The 22,421-nt window shown below is 40.5% G+C and overlaps 1 protein-coding gene across 7 annotated transcripts in view; it reads right to left on the bottom strand.

The window, feature by feature from the left end:
- The window catches only part of cpx (complexin), a 1,092,625-nt gene that overhangs the window by 588,708 nt on the left and 481,496 nt on the right, over positions 1–22,421 (bottom strand). The gene's annotated exons all lie outside the window — the stretch shown is intronic.

The raw sequence follows: 22,421 nt of genomic DNA, 5'->3' as shown, positions 1-22,421 counted from the left end.
GGAGCAAGTTTCTCGCAAACTGTGGTGATCGGTCTTTTTTCCCGTTACGCTTAGTTCATGGGCAAGTTTGCTCAGCAAGAACAATCAGGGGGATCGGTATGTGTGTGACAATGGAAAAGTTTTGCAAGTTGATTTATTTTTCTCGGCCAGTTTGCTTCCTCTGCTTGATTGGTTCTGTGCAAGTTGTGACGCTCAGATTTTGCCGTTGGAAAGCTTCAGGTATCGACGTTATCTGAAAATGAAAAGAGATAGGAAGGATTTTTAGAGAATGTTTGAAAATGGTAACAGTTCTAACCATGGTAAGAATTTAAATTATTTCAGAAAACGATTCCACTTTGAATTTGTAGAACGTAGGAGCTATACTTAACAGAAAGCAACATTTAATTACAGAATACAATGAGTAGGGTTGATTAACCGGTTCTACCGAAACTGGCTTTTTCGGTATTACCGAAACCGGTTTTACCGGCATTACCGTGCTCTTTTACAATTTACAAATACTGGTTTTTGTACGATAAAAAACCTGTATTTTCGTTTTAGTTGTTGAATTTGTCCAGCTTTTTTTATTGTTTTCTACTTGTTTACCATAGTGACAGATATATAAATAAATTAATGTATGTAATATAAAAAACAAAGAATAATTTAATTTACATACAATGACAAATGACTTTGGAGTAGAGCGGGTTTAGTATAAGAGCGGGGTGGACTGGCTGGTTTTGAGCCAAACGAACTGTCAAAACCAGAGCCAATCGATAAGCGTCTATCTTGATTGCATTGGCAGTGTTGCTATAATTCACCTAGGCATAGGTTGCCAAGGTAGTTTGTTTTGAATCCGCTCCTCTCTTATACTAGACTTATACTTGATTGATTTGGATGATAACGGAATACATGCATACGCCGAGCGAAGAGAGGAGCTGAATTGACTGGACGAAACCGCTGATGTAGATAACGATGGTTTGACCCTGAAGGAAACATTTGACAGACGGTTACAGCAGTCAAAGTTTGCAGCTTTCAGAACTAGCTCAGCGTCAACGTCACGAACAGTTTGAAAAAAGTTATTAAACAATAGTTTGCCTACTACGATGCTGAGGGTTTGAAAGGCAAATATATGAAGATGATTTACGATGCCCTTTGTTTTTACTTCGTCACTAAAATTCGTTCTCGTTTGGAAGATAATACGATAAACGCTCTTTGCATTGTTCAATTTTACTTTAACGAACAAGCCTAGTTTTGATAAGCGCATTTTTAACTGAATAATTTACCAATAAACACATTTTCTTATAATTATGCAGTTTTCTTTTAGTTCCTCCTAAGACCGGTTTTACCGGTAAAATTTTTTCATTACTGGAAAACCGTTTCTAGAAATAAGCCTCCGGTATTGCCAACCCTAATAAAGAGCGGCCTAAATCTGATTGAAGTGAACGCTTGATGGTTGCGCATGAGCATGATTGACTATTTGCATTGTAATATTGTAGTGATTTTTCAGCTGAAAAGCTCAACATTTACTAGTCATTCATGTTGACAAAACTCATCAATTAAATCTTTCTTTTCGGAACACATCTAGTATAAAGATTTTCCAATATCCAACATTCCAATTCTAGATTAATATCTTGATTTACACTAAATCCCACGCAGTGTGTAAAGGGCATTTTTAGGATAATTAGGAAACCTTCCAATAATCTGGCTCTTTACTGTAGTTTGAATATCACAGACCTCTTTTTGATTAATTTATTTGATTTTCTTTTAAAAACCCTTCAAAATGTTATAGCCAGAAAGTCATTATAACTTTATATATATGTAATATATTTGTATTCTTATCCGACATGCTTCACAATAGCTGTAGAAAATGTAATCTTCATCTTTATTCGGAGCAGGGAATAGCCCATTTGAGTGGAGCTTACTTCAAAGATTTTTTTCTCAAATGGACAAAGATTCTCCTAATATTTTAGCATCAACAGATTTCAATCCAAATGATACAATTTACATGTCCTTGGGTACGAAACAGACCGCGTTGGCTTTGTACCACTCCAGGACAACATTTGAATAGTGGAACGAAGGTAGATCCGGCCAAAAGATCGTAGGGTACTTGTATTGCTTCAACAGAGGAATCAGACGCTTCTGTAGACACTCCTTGAGATAGATCTCCCCGTTTACAGTCCCGGCACACTCCGTTTGCCACAGAGCAGATCGCTTGCCAAATCAAAAACTTTGAAAATTTCTGCTTTCTTACTGCCTCCGGAACATCAAGCTTGTGCTGGGCGGTGAAGAACAGTAGCCCGGAGGCTGCCGGAAGTCCGCCTTGCCGTAAGTCTCATCATCCATGATGAGACAATGAGTCTTCGTCAGCATCTGGGTGTACAGTTTCCGAGCCCGTGACTTTCCCACCGTATTTTGCCGTTCGTCACGATTTGGACCCTTCTGCACTTTGAACGTATGCAGTCCCTCCCGGTCCTTGGCTCTATGAACGAAAGACTTGGACGGATTCAACTTTTTGATCACATCCCTGACCGAAGCATTGGGATTCCGCTTAAACGCTTTCACGACACGCTTGTGATCCTGATCACTAATAGAACATCCATTCTGACCGCATTTCTCCTTCCGTTCGATGCTCAGAGTTACGTAGAAACGTTTAATCACATGACTCACCGTTGACTGCACGATTCCGAGTTGTTTTCTGATGTCCCGATGAGAGAGTTGATTATTCCAGGCGCTTGCGCAAAATCAATTCACGACGAAAAACTGACAGCGACAAAAATACAGTGTAAACAATACACTCTAAACTACTTCTAATCAAACTATCAAGAGAAAACACCCAATCGGTAATTTTTTACAGCGTTTTTTTTTTCCTTGATGCAATTTGATGTGGGACACCCCTTATGTGAGACTGAAAAACGTCAGATACGAAAGAAGCATTAGTTACGTTCCTACGGCTCTCGACAAGATCGAGCCCGATTAAAGGGCGAACACGAAATTATTGCGACACCGAAAATGTCATGATAATTTTCTTAAAATGTTTAGAATCAAACCAAAGTTTTAGGGTAGTTTTATACATATAAAGGGTGTCCACGATGAAATTGCCACACACAAAATTGATTCGCAAAATTCGAGTTTTCATCCGATTGCCATCAAATTTTCAGGGATTGAGAAATAACTATTAAACTTCATTTTACCATTTTACTCGTATTTTATTTACAGTCCATACGCAAATGCCCGCACCTTGGCCTTAGCCCCGGCCATAAGATTCTGCACAACCGTTTTTTGCATGTTGCGGCCTTCACATATGTTTCGTCGTCCATGATGCAGCATTCAACTTTCGTCAGCATGTTGAGGTACAACTTCTTGGCACGGGTTTTGGCGGACTTGTTCTGCTTCTCGTCGCGATTAGGGGCCTTTTGTACCTTGAACGTTCGAAGTCCAGCCTTAGTTTTGGCCTTCTGGACAAAACTTCGGCTTAGGTGCAGCTTCTTAGCCACATCCCTAACGGAGGCGTTCGGATTTCGGTTGAAGGCCCCAACTACGCGGTTGTGATTTTTGGTGTTGTACGGAATACTTTTTCCTTCTTTGGGCTTCCGATCGGTGGTCAACCGTTCCTCGAACCGCTTAATCACTCGCGACACCGTGGAATTCGCGATTCCCAACGTTTTAGCGATGGAACGATGTGAGAGATCCTTGTTCTCGTGATGAATGCGCAAGATTTTATCACGCACGAGCTGTTCTTTCGACTCCATTTCCGCGAGTTTTGATCACAGGACTTTAAAACTTGCAGGATGTAAATAATGCACTATGAACTAATTCCACCCAAATTTTCATTAAATTCTACCCAACGGTTAAAAAGTTAGAGCAATTTCATAGTGTGGCAATTTCATCGTGGACACCCTTTATTTACTTCAAAAATCAAAATAAAAGTTAATCGATGGAGCCTTGAGTGTAAAATTGAACGCATTTTCGCTTGATGCCCTCCATCAAAGTGTTTACAGTGTCATCCGGTACCAGTTTCTCAGTTTTTTTTCTATTTTCTTAACATGTCCTTCTCGTCTTTGACTGTCTTCTTGCTCTTCCGAAGTTCCCGCTTCATTATTGCCCAGTACTGCTCCACCGGGCGCAGCTCCGGACAGTTTGGCGGATTCATGTCCTTTGGAACAAAATGGAAGGAATTGGCCTCATACCACTCCAGGACACTTTTAGAATAGTGGCATGATGCCAAATCTGGCCAAAATAACGGAGCTTCGTCGTGCTGCTGCAAGAACGGCAAAAGGCGCTTCTCGAGGCACTCAGATTTGTAGATCTCGCCATTTACTGTACCCTTTGTCACGAAAGGCTCACTCCTCAGTCCGCAAGAGCAGATGGCCTGCCAAATGAGATATTTGGAGGCGAACTTCGACATTTTCTTCTTCTTAAATTTGTCGTCCACATCGAACTTGCTCTTGCCGGTGAAAAACTCCAACCCCGGAATTTGCTTAAAATCGGCTTTTATATACGTTTCGTCGTCCATCACACAGCAGCCATATTTTGTCAGCATCTTCTCGTAGAGCTTCCGTGCCCGAGTTTTAGCCGTCGATTGTTGCCGCTCATCGCGGTTTGGGAATTTCTGTACATTGTATGTATGTAGTCCAGCTCTCTTCTTTGCATTCTGGACGTAGCTCTGCGACATGCCGAACTTTTTAGCCAAATCACGGCTTGAGACGTTGGGATTTGCTTTAATCATTCGCTTCACCTTTCCCTCCGTCTTTTTGTTCTCCGGTCCTGGTTTTCTTTTAGCTCCTTTGCCGTGGTCCAACGTCAACCGCTCCTGGAACCGCTTCAACACTCTGGAGACGGTTGAATGGTGAATGTTCAACATTTTTCCCAACTGCCGGTGCGACAGGTCAGGAAATTCCAGGTGTTTGGAAAGAATTTGTTCTCTCAACTCGCGTTGGTTCACCTCCATTTTCGTTGAATCGAAAAACACGACTTCGAGTTTGACAGCATGTACACAATACACATCAATGAGAAAGTGTGCAAAATTTGGTTGATTTTTACCCAATGGTAAAAAAGTTATGCCCTGTTGAATATGTCGCAATAATTTCGTGTTCGCCCTTTAGTTAACAACGATCTTCATAACTAGGGAGGTTGAAAGGATCATTCCAAGGATTTTAACGAACACTTTCAGCGGTAGAGGTAAATTCATAAGAAACGCATTCATTTATGAACAAGTGAAGAGGTGGATGATGCTGGCATTCCTTAACAAGTGGAACAGAAGCTTCAGAAACAGTAATGTCCTGATTCAGATCTTGGCTGGCAAAGCAAAGATCAAGCAGACGACCGTTTGAGTTGTACACAGCAAAAAATAAATTTTAATATTACAAATGCAGTAAAAGCAGCGTAATGTCAGTTCATGCACTGTATCAATAATAATTTTATCCTTTTTGGCAAGTAATATAACACCATGCTATCGACAAGATTGAAGTGCATCCACTTTGATGTGATATTAAAATTAATTTTTTACTGTGTAGACAAAGTTGAATTGGATAAGCCTAGCGATACTGTAATCGTCCAGAATTTGTTTTTGAACAATGTTCATTGATGAATGAGCAAGGTTGGGTTCCGATGAACCTTGAGTCCAGCTAACAGAACGCATGTTGAAATCCCCCAATTGGTATTATCTGCTGAAGCCATGCGTGAGATAATCCATGCCACGCACCAGTTCGACTGTAGTACTATTGATTGGATATTGGATAGGCTGGCTGATGGATGTGGATGGTACAGATGGAACCATCGTTGTGGAAGAAACGAATTGAGTTGGTAAGGTTGGTTGGATTGACAGTGGCAGAATATTGAAGCATCCTTTGGGCAGAACGTACTGGCTTGGGACTGAATAGTTTGGTTGGAGTGCTTTGATCTGCGGTGCCAGTTTGTACGGCGCTTGCTAGTGGGTTAGGTGACTTGCATACGTGCTGATTGTTTTGATGTTGGCAGAGACGGTGGTTGTTGCAATTTCATGCAAATATGCTCGGTACACCCTTTATTTGACGTTTTTCAGCATTCAATTACGTTGCCCCTTAATAAATCGGGCAACAAAAGTCATGAAAACATGAATTATTTTCTAAAAATCATGAATTAGTTTTGGAAAACGTGATAAACGATCAAGAGTTGCTCTTGATATCATGAACCTGTTCTCAAAAGCAGGAACATAGTTCATGGCTTCATTTGAAACGTCAATTTTCGTGAATTGTTCACAGGTTGGATAGCTAATTTCTGAGAAAGTGAATGTCGTATCAGAATTTCAGGAATAATCTCTTCTGTTGACAGACGTCCAACAATACGATGTCCAGTGGGCAAAAACTGGCCCAGATCAGCACTAATTTCGAACCGCGAGGTTTGAGATACCTATTTTTACGAACAAAAAAAAACCGTTAAATCGAATGTCGTTGGTTTCATCTTGCGCAGACTAGAAGCATAGAGGTAACTCTAAGACTGGAAAATCTCGATGAAACGTGCTCAACTTTTTGGCTCAGCTCTGGTACTATCTTCGAAACCAATGCAATGGCCTGCCACCCAACGAATAATCCTGAAATTTCATTGTAAGCCATACGTATTGTTTTTCTGCAGTTATGGCAAAAAAGTGGGGAAACTCCACGCCAATACTTGTTTAATTCTTTTTACCTTAAACTTTTTGTAAACCAAGAAGAAAAATGTAGGTACTATTTTTTTCGCTAAATTTTTTTCTAAATGTTTATGCGGAAATGTTTCCCGGTTTATGCGGAAAGTATGCAGTGTTTTGAGCTGACCATCGTTCCGTTCGCAAGAATTTCGCAAGCAGGACGATAAATCAAATCAAGCCTGTAATACTTTGCACTTAAAACGTGGAAAGATTGTTCGAAAATTCAAAGGAAGGGTGCTCCTAGCAATCTGTCTCGATCACTATGGCTATGGTCCCAGCCTGGGGCTCCCAGCTAGCTGTCTCAAAGTTACCAGGAACGGCTATTTTTTCTAGCAATAATAAGCACTATTTACAAACGAAAGTAATCGTTAGAGTCTATTTTACACAGCATAAGTGTACTAGTTTTGCCACTAGTGGTCCAGTTTTTGGCCCTCGGCAAATATATTATATTAACAATATGATCCATTCATGCCTTTTCCAAATATTGCAATGGCGACCCGCAAAATATTGCTGCACGCACCATCTAGCGTTGAAAAAGGTCAGCCAAAATTATTCAATTACAGTCAAGGGGTTGCGAATATAGCACTTATAACAAAAGTACGAGTCACATTTTTTTCATTAATTACATTATGTATATTACTTTTAAATTTGTCTGACATGTCACTGTGGGCATCAAATAAAATAATATGCTGAAATAAATTCATTTGAAATATTAAACAAATTTTCATTTGGTTTACCCCTCGTGACCATAAACAAATACATTGGTAGCCTTTTTGGCCACAGAGGTGCACAGCAAAAAATTAATTTTGATATCACATCAAAGTGGATGCACTTCAATCGTGTCAAAAATATGGTGGCTTTAAAGGTGGAACATCTACGCTAGTTATGTTTCTAGATTTCTTAGAAAATTTTCGACTTCCCAGGTTTCCCAGGTTTATAATGTCAACAGAATATTTCATGATGTATTATGACACTCATAAGTTGACTTACTAATAGCACAGTGAACAATATTATTCATACAAAATGTTTGTTTTATTACACCTATTCAACGCAAACATAAAATCTTCGAATGCATTCAATTACATTCAATTATCGCAATTTACGTAATGAATCAAATGGAATTCAATAAGGTCAAATAAACTAAGTAATATTACATCTAGAAATGTGCAATATTACTGGTAAATAACGCCCTTGATTGGCTTCTGCCCGACTTGAAAATACTAGTTAAATAAAACCTTTGAAAAGGCCCCTCGAAAAAAAGGTCGTAGCACCCGATGTCAATTTATCAAGGTCTGCAACAGAAGGTAGTTTGCTGGTGTTAGAAGCAGAAACGTTGTTAACATTGCTGTGCAAGCTAACGACGTCGTCACGTCATCACAACAAACACTGCGGTGAAATACGAACAGCACATTCCACATTTAACTATGTAATACCAATAAGTCAGTTTGGCCAGTCCTTGTGTGATTGACATCGCGCATTACCCTGACAAATTACAATTCGCCTTCACTCTATATCTCTTTACTCGTATGGTAAAATCTCATCAGCAATCGTCAGTTTGTGCGTGATACCTGGTGGCGATTTCCTTACTCTTTCACTCCTATGAAATTCGCATAAGATACTAGCAAGGTTTGTGTGAAGAGATGGCGGCTCGCTGGTACTATGGTGGAGTGAAGACATAAGACAAAGTCCGCTAGATTGCATGCACATATTTTCAGATGGTTATGGGATTTTACCATAGGAGTAAAGAGTTGCAGGGACGTCGTCAACGTCAATGCTTACTGAGCATGCATATATCAGCTTTTCTTTCATAAGAGCAAATGTTGCAAACGTAAACTTTTTCTGCGAATTTCTCTAGAATGAAAAACCACTCAAGTCAGCTTCACGTGTAGAGGGACTATCCGATGGAATTGGTAACTTACATAGATTGACTTTGAACTACAAGAAATATACGAAAGAAGCCATTGTTTACGTTTTCGACATTGGTCCTTTCCTTATTGATACACAGTGTCGATATCACGACAATTTTATGTTGACAGATCGATGGCCAACTGTACCAGTTATACCAACCGGTGAACACTCGTGTTTATTTCAGTTACCATGGAGACGTAATTTGTGATTAGCCCCGGTCCCTTTCAATTTTGTTTCATTATTTATGAACGACCTTATATTTGAAATGACGTTTTACATTCATCTAGTGATGTCCAATTTTCATTCGAATAATCGTTTAATCGATTAACGAACCGAAAAGTAAACTATTTATAATCGGTTAGATCATGCCGATATAAGCATTAACATCTCCACAGGATTGTCACCGATCGTTTCAAACATGTGCTGCACTCTCTCTGGTCGAAAAATGGCAGCACAGCGAACAAAAAGTAATCGATTAGTTGTTAATCGAGCAATTAAAAAATGGGACATCTCTGATTTTCCATCACTGACAATCACTTTGATAAAAATGAGCGCAAAATTGCATCTCTTCCGAGGGGGCAGCAAAACCACAAAATTACCTTGAATACGGGGGGTTCTCATTGGATGAAAGGGACCGTGAAAGAAGACACTAAAATAGAAAGTTTTTCTTCCGACAGTTTCATCTTGGTATTGATCTTTGGTTATATCACTGAGGCAACACAAAAAAGGGACCAACTTTTAGTTAGTTATTTTGCATGCAGTCCCATTTATGTTGTGTGTCTACAGCCATATAATGCCCTGAATGATATGGTAGAAAGCTAAGAAAATCAGATACAAATAATTTCAGTACCCATCGTGCTCTCTTGCCGCGTCGATTTATTTCCTTTTACTGAAGGACACAAATTTAAACAGCACTTATCAGTGATGAATTTTGCCTACAAATGTTCTAGTTTGTTTGGTTATTATTCCTCTTCGATCCTTGTTTGGACCCTACCCGAGGTAATCGTGCTTGGATATCGATTTGAAAAATTCCTATTCGATCCTTAGGATTTATATACAAATCTGCTTGGAAGTCTTTCTTCTGCCGCCATGGCACCTAAACACAAAATTTGATATGCTCACGGATGACGCGTATGATCCATCATCCAGGAAAAATTCCATTAAACATTCCCGGCTTAATTCCAAGAAGGAAAAGGTCCCCCCTAATGTTACAAGCACTTCCGATTGCCATGTCCTTCGCACGGAACTTTTGAACTTCGTTAAATTCAAGTTTTCACTTCAAGTTGGCCGTCGGATGTATGCCGTGTATTGGCTGAAACCTTGGACGAACTCGAACGTCTTCTAAAGTATCTTACTGAGAAGCAACACAAATGTTTCACTTTTGTCACCAACACTAAATGGATCAGATCAAAGATGAATTGACAAAATTACTTGGAGTTGAGCCAGTCCAAGTAATCAAAATGAAAATTAAATCCCGTCAAGGCAACGGGATTTCCATTGATTTTTATTTAGTTCACTTAAATTCTAGTAAACTATACGTTTTTGTGTTTTGAGTCAATTGCAGTTGCATCTAATTTTTTGACGTACGATTACGTACTTCGGCAACATATTGAAGGTGCAATTTAAAAAAAAACCAAAATCGACCGCATTACGAAAAGAGGTCAGGTTTTGATAATAACTCTGTCAATAGCAGATGGATTTTAATTCTTAACAAGCCAAACGATTGGAAATTTATCTTCCAATATGGTAAAATGAACACTTAATTAATTTTCAATAGGTTACTATTGAAAATTACACAAATGTCCAACTGTTTCAATGGTGATAAAAATTATCACCGATTGCCTGCAAAAAGCGCTTTCCCTAACACAGATTTAAAAATCGAATTCCATGCGGTCTCACTGAACGATGCTCATTCAACCACCGTGAGTGGTGGTGTCCGGTCGTCGAAATTAGTAGCGGTAGCAGCAGCAGCAGTAGCATTTATTATATTTCTCTCACGATGTCGAGAAAGACAAGCCGTTCAATGTGGTCCTGCAATGATGTCTATGATGAGCTGAAGAAGAACGGCCTAAAGCCGTCGCAAGTCTTTAAGATGAATCGGCATTTGGTCCACCTCGAGCGAAACACAATGTATTTGAAGGACCTACAGTGTATTTGGGTGCTTTTCCACATCGTTGTTAAGTGGGAACGCTACCAACCTCGCCTCCACAACGTCGCCCAATGCTCAAACTGCCTCATGTTTGGGTACGGGACCAAAAATTGCCACATGGCTCATCGCTGCAACGAATGTGGCAAGCATCTTGCACCTGAAGCAAGCGACAGGATGGAGAACGATGATCCAAAATGCGCCAACTTGTCTTGTCTGAAGCGTGCGGAATTTATGGAAATCCGCCAAAAGGCTTCCACGCAGAACCAGCCGGGTCGTAAAAATTGAAGCCAACTGATGACCGTGAAGACATCAAAATCGCCAACTAAAACGCTTGCTCGCTCAAGATCAAGAACTTCGAGCTCGTGCACTTCCTCAACGAACGTAACATCGACATTGCCGTCATCACTGAAACCCACCTGAAACCGGAGGTAAACGTCTACCTTCCTGACTTTCGGCTTCTAAGACTTGATCGAACCAGCTCCGGGGGAGGAGGAGTGGCCATTTTTCTGTAAGGAGAAACATCTGCTGTCGGCTTCTGCCGAGCTTCCAGCTGAAAACCATCGAAGCTTTAGGGGTAGAAGTCTCCACTCCTGTCGGACCTATCACCATCAATGCGACCTATTGCCTCAAGCAAGTTACCATCAGGGTCGGGTCGGCAGCAGACCTACGGAGGGATATCATCAGACTAACTCGACGGCGCGAAAAGTACATCATCGCGGGCGACCTGAACGCCAAACATCAGGCTTGGGGCAACAGTCGACGCAACCAAAACGGCACAAATCCTGAAAAACGACCTGCAAGGGCCGCACTACAGTTGAGTCGATCTGGCGTACACTCTACCATCGACATATTCATCAGCAACATGGGAGACAACATCTCGCTACCTGTAACCCACTAAGAGCTGAGTTCGGACCACTATCCGGTGGTGGCCTATGTAGGCTCATCCGTCAACAGATTCCAAGCTTCCCGACGCAACTACCATCGTGTCAGCTGGGAGCAGTTCCAACACTGTGTCGACTACGGTGTCCTTCTGGAGACGCCCGAAGACGTTGACCGGTGTCTGCGTTCCATCGAGGAGGCGATATCCCGGGCCAGGAAACAACACGTGCTACTATACAGACAGGTGAGCAATACTCTGAACCTTGATAGAATTATCAAACATCTCATCAGACTCCGTAACTCCATCCGAAGGCAATATCAGCGTTCTGGTTTGCGTGTCTTGAAGACCCATTGGAACCATCTTACAAAAACCATCTAAACCAGGATGGTGATCCTTATAAATCAGGATTTTGCTATCAAGATCCGCTCTCTTCCAGGTTGTGCCAAGCCCTTCTGGAAACTAACGAAAATCCTTAAAAACAAGCCAAGACCCATTCCACCGCTGACCCCACTGGACCGTCCCGGCGACCCAGTGGTTCATCTGATAACTCCTGAAGAGAAGGCTGCCGCGATAGGTCAACACTTCATCAGCTCCCATAATTTCGGATAAAACATCGTCAGCCCTCACGAAGCTGAGGTTGCTGAAAATGCAACCAATCCTAATCAGATTCTCAACATTTTACCCGAGGAATCCGAGATACGGCTGACGAACTGTTAACCTATATCAAATCATCTAAACACATGAAGGTCCCAGGTTTCGATAACATCCTGAATCTGGAACTCAAACATTCGAGTTCCAGATTCTACACCCATCTGGCACTCCGATTTGGTTACTTCCCCTCGTGTTGGAAATCAGCTAAAGTCATACCCATCCGGAAACCTGGGAATTATCCGTCCTCTCCTTCAAGTTATCGACCAATCAGCCTTCTCTTAGGGCAGTTACAAACTGTTCGAAATAGCAGTCTACCACCGGCTCCTAACATCTGATGAAAACAACTTGTTACTTGAGGAACAGTTTGGTTTTCGGAAAGCTCGTTTGACCGTCCACCAGCTGACTCGAGTAACAAACATTTTCAGACAGAACAAGTCTGTTTCGAAAACATCTGCCATGGCGTTGTTGGACGTTGAAAAGGCGTTCGACAATGTCTGGCATGATGGCCTGGTGTTCAAATTGCAGCAGTACGGTCTTCCAATCTTCCTAGTGAAGATAATAAACAACTATCTATCAGACAGGACGTTCCGAGTCTCTCTGAATGGCATCACATCAGATGATTTCAACAGCGGTGCGGGGGTTCCACGAGGAAGCATCCTTGGCCTCATTCTATTTAATCTGTTCACCTCCGATATGGCGGCTCCCTGATGGTGGATCGTTGTCTCTGTTCGCAGATGACACATCCATCGTCTACAAGGGTAGGGTCATTGGAGCTCTGACTGCCAAACTTCAGAGAGGCCTGGACGTTCTGTCTGAATATTTCAACAGCTGGAAGATCCGTATCAACGCGGCAAAGACCCAGGTCATCATCTTTCCACACTCAAAATCTCCCAGACTTGTTCCGTCTGAAAATAATAAGATCTGCTTAAACGGCTCAGTGGTGGAATGGTCCAAAGAAGTCAAATTTGTGAGAGAAAATTAGCTCTCACGAGCTCAATCTCTCAACATGCTATGTTTTTTATGACACCCAATTTGTGATTTCCCTTGCACAGATAACAAAATAGAGTACCTGACACTACAAAACATGCCTGGTATCATTCAAAGTCCCTCCTTTTTTTACATATTCTGCACAAACAATACTTTCTGCCCCGCCCATTCATATAATTCGGCAGGAAATCCTGTGAGGGGTAAGTTATTTTGAGAGCAGAATGTGTAAAGAAGGAGGGACTTCGGATGTGAATCTAAATGCATATATAGAGGTACCAGACAAGTTTTCCACTGCACTGTCCTCTGTGAACAATTATCGGAAAACAGATTATGTGTAGTTTCCTATAGATGCCACCGCCAAAAATAGCAGTGACATCTGATGGAACATGAATGCGGAAGCTTGGCAAAATGATTATTTCGTTTTTCCCTCGGCTTTCATTCCACTTCACACGATTTGTTTCTTTCGTTTACTCAATCACCCTTGTAGTGACATCAAAAAGTTTGTTTCGATCGGCGCTTACATAGGAAATTTAATATGGATTATAGATTTTTTTGTAGGGGAAATGGCTCTAATGTTGGCCTATGGATCTATGAATCTGCTATTTATCAGCTTTATCCAGATGAATGCGTCATTGGGACGGTACTTATGAATATTTTTGGTTGCTATTGAAAATTTAGTCGATTGCTGAATTTATGTATGACCCCAAATTTTTCCATCTATTTCCCCTATGTTACCAAAATTTATGAATTATCTGCCATTAAATGTTGAGATAATTAATTTATTTTGCCTGTTTTCAAGTAAGGAGTAATCATAAAAAAAATCGCCAACTGGTATTTCCCGGCGACTTTACAAAATAATACATATAAACAATGTCATCATGCAGAACTAGCTAGGATTTGTTTTACTTCATATTTCACAAAATTGCTTTCGAGTGTTATGACATCGTCTCTCGGCAACATATTGGGGATGCAATTAAAAAAAAACCAACAGCGTTACCAAAAGTGGTCAGGTTTTGACCCCTTATAACTCTGTCAATAGCGGATGGATTTTAATTCTAAACAAGCCAATCGATTGGTAATTTTTCTACAAAGCTGCTTGAATGAATACTTTATCAATTTTCAATAGATCGCTATAGAAAATTTCACACATGTTCAACTGTTGCAATTATCAACGATTGCCTGCAGTGATCAAAATTATCACCGATTACCTGCAAAAAGGGTTTCCCTAACATAGTCGCCAAATTTTAATCCTACACGTGTTTTAATCCTACGGTCGAGTCTTGGATAAAACCTCTTACTTTTTTTTCAAGAATCTCTCTCTCTCCATTATTTCTAGAAAAATCAAAACGAGCAAGAAATTTATTTTTATATTGCTCTGTACAGTCATAGCCAATACCAATATGAATCAAAGATCCAAACCAGCCACACCATCTGCATCGTTGTTCATCTTTTATTAAAGCTCAGCAGAACATAGTGTCTGCTTTTTTTTTCGGGGAAAATGTGTTTTATATCTACTGGCCTTGTCCTACCTACTACGGCAAGCACCCCGTTCGTTCCTACTGCCCGTTCTTTATGACGGCCGTTTGGACTAAGGTATACATGGGCCCGACTGAAACCGGCGCAGTGAGGTGGGCTATGGCTCACGGCAGACGAGCATACAAAAAAAAAATGAATGAAACATGCACATCCGAGCCGGGCGAGCGAACAGACGACGTACGGACGGGCTCCGGGAATGAATGCAAATATAATATCCTGTTTTTGGATGGACGCCAAAAATGGCGAGCGTCGAAAGTATATATGTAGGTCGTCATCGTTGTCCGGGTAAATGAGTGAAAATCGATAGTTTGCACAAAACTTTGTTAGTTTGCTTCGATTTACACTCTCGGACTTTGGCAGCGTAACGGTTCAACCAGCTCGAAAAATATCACATAGTTGAAGGAAGGAATTTCCACTTTACATGTTGGAAGTTGTAGCATAGCAGAGCTGTTGAGTGGCATTTGCATCAGCAGCAAATTCCTTTCCTCTCGTATCGAGCATCATTAGTTTACCCCATCCTCGGTTCTCTTGTCAGAGTTTAAGGATCATAGAAAACGCAAAAAATAGCCGCCAGGAAGAAACGCTTCTTCTCTGCAAACGAAGGGGAAAAATGGCTCTACAAATCGAGAACGTCGAAAGCTGGACCAAAGTAAATCGTCCGACGTCGTCTTCAGCAGCCTGAACAATGCGCAATGGAAACTGATGATATAATCAAATTTAGCACAATTCAAAGTGCTCAGGATGGTGCTGAAACAGCGAAGGAGTCACCTCGAAAGCAAGCTGGATTGGATCATATTGGGCTGTGGTTGGTGCAAACCTGCAAACCTACCCCCTGGCATGAACCACCGAGCGATGTGGTGGCATTCAGTGGTGCATGTCTTTGTTTATTTTGCCATACCGCAATTGCTCTTGCTGTACACTGCTGTGGCGTAGTGAAACGATTGAGTCTGCTCAGCAAACATGGACCGAGGGGGTTTGTGAGTGAGATGAGAAACTTTGTCTGCATGTTTGACGACGACGGAGAAAAACTGCTGATAGTTTGTTTTCCGACGAAGGAGAGCATTGTGGAAGTTGGTGCTATGAATTGATGTCACGAGTCATTCTAGTGGATGATTTGAAAGATTTGTTTTAGTCAGGATGGGGGAAAAATAGCGTGATGATGTGATGATCTTCTGATCTCTTCCCGAAAACTCTGGAATCGCATATAAGATTAATAGAGGAATTCAAAAGTTTCTATGGATTGAGTAGTTCTCAATTTAACAAGTTGTTTTGCTTTCTGGCTATACATATCTGGGCATTTTAAGTGCATACTAAACTCTTAAAGATTCTGGGGGAGATCCCTCCGAGACATCATGTTACGAGCATAACTATGCGATAACTACTGACTTTCCCAGGACACTGTAAACAAGGCAAAAACGATCACACTGTGCAGTAAATCATCGGTATGGTTTATGTCACGTACCACAAAGTTCCTATTTCAACCGGAGAGAAACTGCAGCTGCCACAATCTATTGGCAAAGTTTTGGACACATACACACATACACTTTAACCAACATAGTTTCAGATCGGTTTAGATTCGCTAGCCGAAAGTGCTTGACTTCTAACTTCTAACCGACAGCTCTGAAAAACTGCAAATCATTTTGATGCTGGCAACACTGCCATTGTTGGTCTTGCTCGGCACTGTCCTTGGTTCCGGTTGAAACGAGGGTTACGAAACAAATTCCGGGAGGGCTCCCCAACCGCCACTCACTGCCACCCCAAGATCACATAAATGTGCAAACATAAATTATTTTAATCTATACGGGTGGGCCCTGGCACTCATACATATATGCTGTTTACACTACAATTGCATAGGAAATTGTGCATGAAATGCATGTACAACACAGGCAACCAGCCTAACATGGCAACGAGCAAAACTAGTCATAATTTAAGGGCTTCCACCCACTCATCTCGGGTTCTGCAATGGTTTGGCGGGGTGATTTCAGCAGCAAAATGTATTACCGTCGACATCCTTCCGTTCAACGCGGCCGTCGGCGCGGTGAGTTCGGATGTTGCAAAGTTTAATTGAATTTTAAATTTATCCTACCGCACACGTATCACACCGCATTACAACGGTCAGTCGGTCAGTTGGACAAACGATGGACGTGTGCGGTTCGACGGAACTAGTGACATTGAGTGGGTGGAAGAAGTTCAAATGGATTTTTGTTTTCGTTTATCGTAACAGCCAGGCAAGTGATGCATTTTACAAATTTACATTTAGATTTGCGAGTGAAATTCTAGATAGGTTAAACTTTTAACGGTTGTGAAGCTTTCAATGTGCTCTATTTGTTGTTTTGATCGAGGTAGAGAGTCATCATAAACCCAAATTGCTTCTGAATTTGATATACTGCATGCACGGGAAGAAATCTGTTCTGAAATTGGTCAACACCATGAATGACAATCCGGAAATCCTGACCATTGTTCCGCAAAATAAACGTAACGCCTGCGTTACATTGCATTGGACAATGGTTGCAAAGGCAACTAAAGTCATAAAAATGTGAACTCTGTTCTGAAAATCATGATCTTGTTCTGGTAAACGTGATTGAAGTTCATGAGTTATGCTTAATAACGTGAACCTGTACTCGTAAACGGGAACATGGTTCGCTCCACAGTGCTCAAACGGTTTCAAATCAGGTCCTGATTAGCCTCCCAAAATTTAAACTCATTTGGTAAGAAACTGGAAAATTTTCTAAGCAACAACTTTGTGGAATTTCGTTTTTCAGCCAAATGTCAAATTAAATTGTTATTAATTGTTTAAGAGATTGATAATCTTATGGCATGATCAAGCAGCTGTTCTGTAGGCAACACTGTATTCTGCAGTGTGACATAGTAGCCATGATATTTGTGCTCTAGTATTCGCACCAGAAACACCAATGTTGCCGGCTCACAGTGGGACGAGTTCAAAAAAAGTGGGACATGGCTATTTGCGACGAAACTATTGAGTGTAGCTTTTCGTTGTCTTCTAGAATGTTTCTTTTATTTTAAGTACTTTATTTTATTTATGAAAATTTTTGGTTAAGGAGGGTATACACTCAGATAACAAAAATAACTTTTTTATGTCTTGTTAAAATTGATGAACACCTATGGAAACATTGAAGATGAAGTCTTTTTAAGAAACTTTGTCCAAAGTTTAAACTTTCTATCTCTCAAGTGGACGAAGTTATAGAGTGAAAATGGACTACAGACGGTAGTACCCCCTTAAAAAACGTTTTTTTACCATAACTTGTTTCTTTGAATTTTCTCGTTTTTTAAATATTCTACAAAGTTGTAAGTGCTTAGAAAATGCACATTTTTGCAGAAGACAGTAAATCGTTATCTCTTTGTTGAAACGATTCATGCCAGTGTTTACAATTTTTTACACTATCTTTAAAAGGGTGTACCTTGCAGGTTAGCAAGTATTAGCAGCTAATGACAACGTCATTTTATTCAGCAACTTATACCCTACTGTTTCATATACAATTCATAGGGGATCCAAGGGGATGCTTAATAAATTTTCAAAAAATGTACCTCAATGTTTTGTTACGTTTTGCTGATTTCATGAAGATTTTTCCAAGTATGTACACACATGAAGATAAAAAACTGGTTGCTTACTGTTAATTATGACAAAAGAAATCATTATGGTGAACATTTGCACTAGCTATCAATATTAATTGGCAATACAGCAGATGGTAACACATTTATTTAAACTTATTTGCGTTTAATCCTGTAATTGATGTTGACCCTAACGAATCCTGGAAAAATCATCTATTGAATTTTTGTATTGTTTTATGTTTCCGTGCATGCTGTCATTCAGTCAATTCATCCGGCTGTAGTTTGACAGGTTTTCAAAAGTAATTTTTAAGAGTATTGACATGTTGAATCATCTAAGATCAGAGTTGTGTGGTGTTTGGTTTCAATCAGATCCAAAAAAGAGAAATAATAGTGTTTTTGAGTATGTTAAGAGGAAGACTGGTGGATAAAAGTTTACTGCAAAGCATAAATAAGTTGTCATCCAGTTCTGCTCAAACCTGCAACAAAAATGGCAAAATTGCAAGCGGAACAGAGCTCATTTTCATATGCGTAATAAACGTGGCTTTCTGGACAAGTCTTTCCTGAATCACGTTCTACTCGAGATATTCAGACAAAGAAAGCTTTCGATGAACTGACTGTTCACAGCAAGAGACGACAACCCGACAAGCTGATCTCAGACAGGAAACTCTTCATGAAAACAGTAAAACGTAGCAAAACATTGAGGTACATCTTTTGAAAATTTATTAAGCATCCCTTTGGATCCCCCTTTGAATTGTATATGAAACAGTAGGGTATAAGTTGCTGGATCAAATGACGTTGTCATTAGCTGCTAATACCTGCTAACCTGCAAGGTACACCCCCTTAAAGATAGTGTATAGTGATAGTGTAAACTGGTATAAATCGTTTCAACAAAGAGATAACGATTTACTGTCTTCCGCGTCTTGTGCATTTTGCAAGCACTTACAACTTTGTAGAATATTTAAAAAACGAGAAAATTCAAAGAAAAAAGTTATGGTGAAAAAACGTTTTTTAAGCGGGTATTACCGTTTGTAGTCCATTTTCACCCTATAACTTCGTCCACTTGTGAGATAGAAAGTTTACACCTTGCAGAAAAGTTTCTTAAAAAGACTTCATCTTCAATGTTTCCATAGGTGTTGATCAATTTTAACAAGACATAAAAAAGTTATTTTTTTTATCTGAGTGTATACCCTCCTTAACCAAAAATTTTCATAACTTAAATAAAGTACTTAAAAAATAAAGAAACATTTTAGAAGGCATCAAAAACTTACACTCAATAGTTTCATCGCAAATAGCCATGTCCCACTTTTTTTGAATTCGACCCACTGACGGCTGAACATTTGAATGAGCATAATCATAAGACATCAGTGACTTGAATCATTAATAACTTTTGTTCCTAACATTTGATTGAAAAGTAGTTTTCCACAAAGTTGTAGCTGAGAAAATTTGCTACAATCACTGCTATCATTTTTAAAAGCAAAGTGATGTGGTGAATTGTTAGATCGATAAGAACAATAACATAAGTTTTCCCATAGTAATTCCCATATAAACTTGAAATGGTTTGTGCCAAGTCAGTTTCTTACTAAAGTAGTTTAAATTTTGGGGGGTTAAGCAGGACCCAATTTGGAACCTTTTAAGCACTGTGGAGCGAAAATTTCAAATTTTGCATCAGTCTATTGGTTCATGCACTGTAGAACGTTTACATTAAAATAGTTTTCAGTGTTCTGATTGGATTGTACAGCATCGAAGGAAACTGAAAACGACGGAAGGTTTGGCTGGAACAACCGAACAATACAGTATGACCCATACAAAAAAATTCAAAAATTTACAGAAATTTCTAAAACTTTCTTATCAAGCATGCTGATTGAAACTTGTTTCTGGTTCAAGTATGTTTATTTACCAACATCAAATAGATTCATTCTCAATGACCTTCTCCAGGCGGGAGCGGAATCGAGAGGATACCTTCATAACATAAGACTCTGACATCGAAGCCCATGCCTTGGCAATGGATGATTTCAACGCTTCTACACTGGAGTGTGAGGATCCGCAGGCCTTTGCTTGAACATACGCCGATATTGAATAGTCAAGTAGATTCAAGTCTGAGCTGCTGGGAGGCCAAAAATCTTTCTGCCAAAATTTCATGTGCTCCCTCAGCCACTTTTTGGGTCTTGTTAGAGGTATGACACGGAGCTCCATCTTGTAAAAAAAAACCACATCGAGTTCGGTTCTTCAAAATATCCATTTAGACTTCTTTGTTGACCTTAACACCAGCTTTAATGAAAACTAGAGGCATTTTCAAACCGTTCGATGCTACTGCTCCAAATACCATAACTCCGGCGGGATGCTTCGTAATAAACTTGAATTTTACATTTTCTGGAACGTTCTCAATCTTCAGGGACAAAATGAACCTATCCGTGCGCGTATTAGATACTGAATCGACAGTGAACAGCTTCTCGTCAGAGAACATGATGATCGGATGCTTCTTTTTCATAACGGACAACAATCGCTTCAAGCGTTCCAGCCGTAGTGCTTTGATTCGTTCCGTTATCAAATGAAGCTTCACTCTAGCCCTTGATGATACATCCAAGTCATCTTTGACGAAACGTTACATGGAGGAAGCCAGCTTCCGAATTGACCTAACTCGATTTCGCTTCACTTTCTCTTTAACCGATTTTTCCGCCTTCGCAGTGCGAGCGAACCGTGGACGTCCACTCCTCGGCTTCCGTGGACGTGGGCCATCAAGCAGAGATCGTGCGGTAAACAGTTGCTTTCCCGCGAGTAGCAAACTGGTCACAATCTCTTTCTGTTTGCGCGCTACTGTTTTGTTTGAAACTGCAAAGTTTAAAGATTACACACACATAAACAATTATCCAAATCTATGTTTAACCCTAGTCAAAACTGAGCTAATAGTATTTTCGCATTCTCCAGTAGATGGAGTGGACACACTTTCAGCTCATCAATTCAACGGATCTTCGGTATCACCACCTTCATAATAAGCATAACAAGTAACAAGCACTGATCACATCCCCACCAATGTTAGCCACAGGAAGTTCACTGGTTCAACCTTTCCTTCGAGGATTTCGGCCAGCTTGATGAACTCCTTCACCATTCTGACAATACGGCTCACCTGAATGCGCTAATAAGCTACACACTATTCTAGACGAATCCGAGCACTCAGTAGCAATAAGTTTGACAACAACCTGAACATGACGGCTTCAGCTTTGCATGTCTGGTAAACGGCTGAACAATGCGTACCATCGATACTTCGCGTATCTGCAGATATAAAATAGACTCCAACACCTCTGTGGGCGTGGTCACTTAGCCTCTTGTCCAGTTACTCCTATCCCTACCTCCTCGTGGTGCTGGCTATGGTACAAGTAACCATAGGAAACATCGAGTAAACAACCCCGGTGGGACCTTGGTCGTATGATGAAAGGGAAGGGGCACTCCTTTCTCCGGAGAGTGCAGTCTTCGAACGTCTGTTCACCATGGAGGTGCGGCTCAAAACAGAATTTCAAGCTTATTGCTTAGCGCATATTAGCTTATTGCGTGCTCTCAACTTAGTGTTCTAAATGCACTTTCACGGTTATTAATTGAGGAGCTTTAGATGCCAATACCCACGCATGAATTTGTATATTGTGTTGCAAGCACAATGATACTCTATGCACAGGGAAGTCGAGAAAATTTCCATCCCGAAAGATTCCCTCGAACGGACCGGGAATCGACTCCACCGCCTCCGGCTTGGTATTATCGTGCCTTTAATGACTAGACTATAGTGTGGGACTATAAACAGTGCTGTGCACGCATGGTCCTCCGGCGAGACAATGGAGGTTGGTGCAGGCCCTACAAGCAAGCCGTAAAAAAAAAACTAAAGTACAGGAAGCAAGCAATATAAATACAGACCGGAACAATCGGCATAGACCCAAACAACGAAAACGGATTAACAATTGGAAACTCGGAACATGGAACTGCAGTTATACTTTCGAATTAATTCTGAATATGTTTGGGATATTTCTGCTCGTCTAGAAGTGATGTCGATGGAAAGTGGTTCAGAGCTCTGAAGTGATTCAAACATTTTCGATGTGATTCCGTACTCTCAAAAGTGA

The sequence above is a fragment of the Ochlerotatus camptorhynchus genome, unplaced genomic scaffold (genome assembly GCF_037179485.1).
Source record: "Ochlerotatus camptorhynchus isolate MF236.1 unplaced genomic scaffold, CSIRO-AGI_Acam_v1.1 ptg000266l, whole genome shotgun sequence".
In the NCBI taxonomy this organism is placed as follows: Eukaryota; Metazoa; Arthropoda; class Insecta; order Diptera; family Culicidae; genus Ochlerotatus; species Ochlerotatus camptorhynchus.
This window is presented reverse-complemented; position numbering and strand designations above follow the sequence as displayed.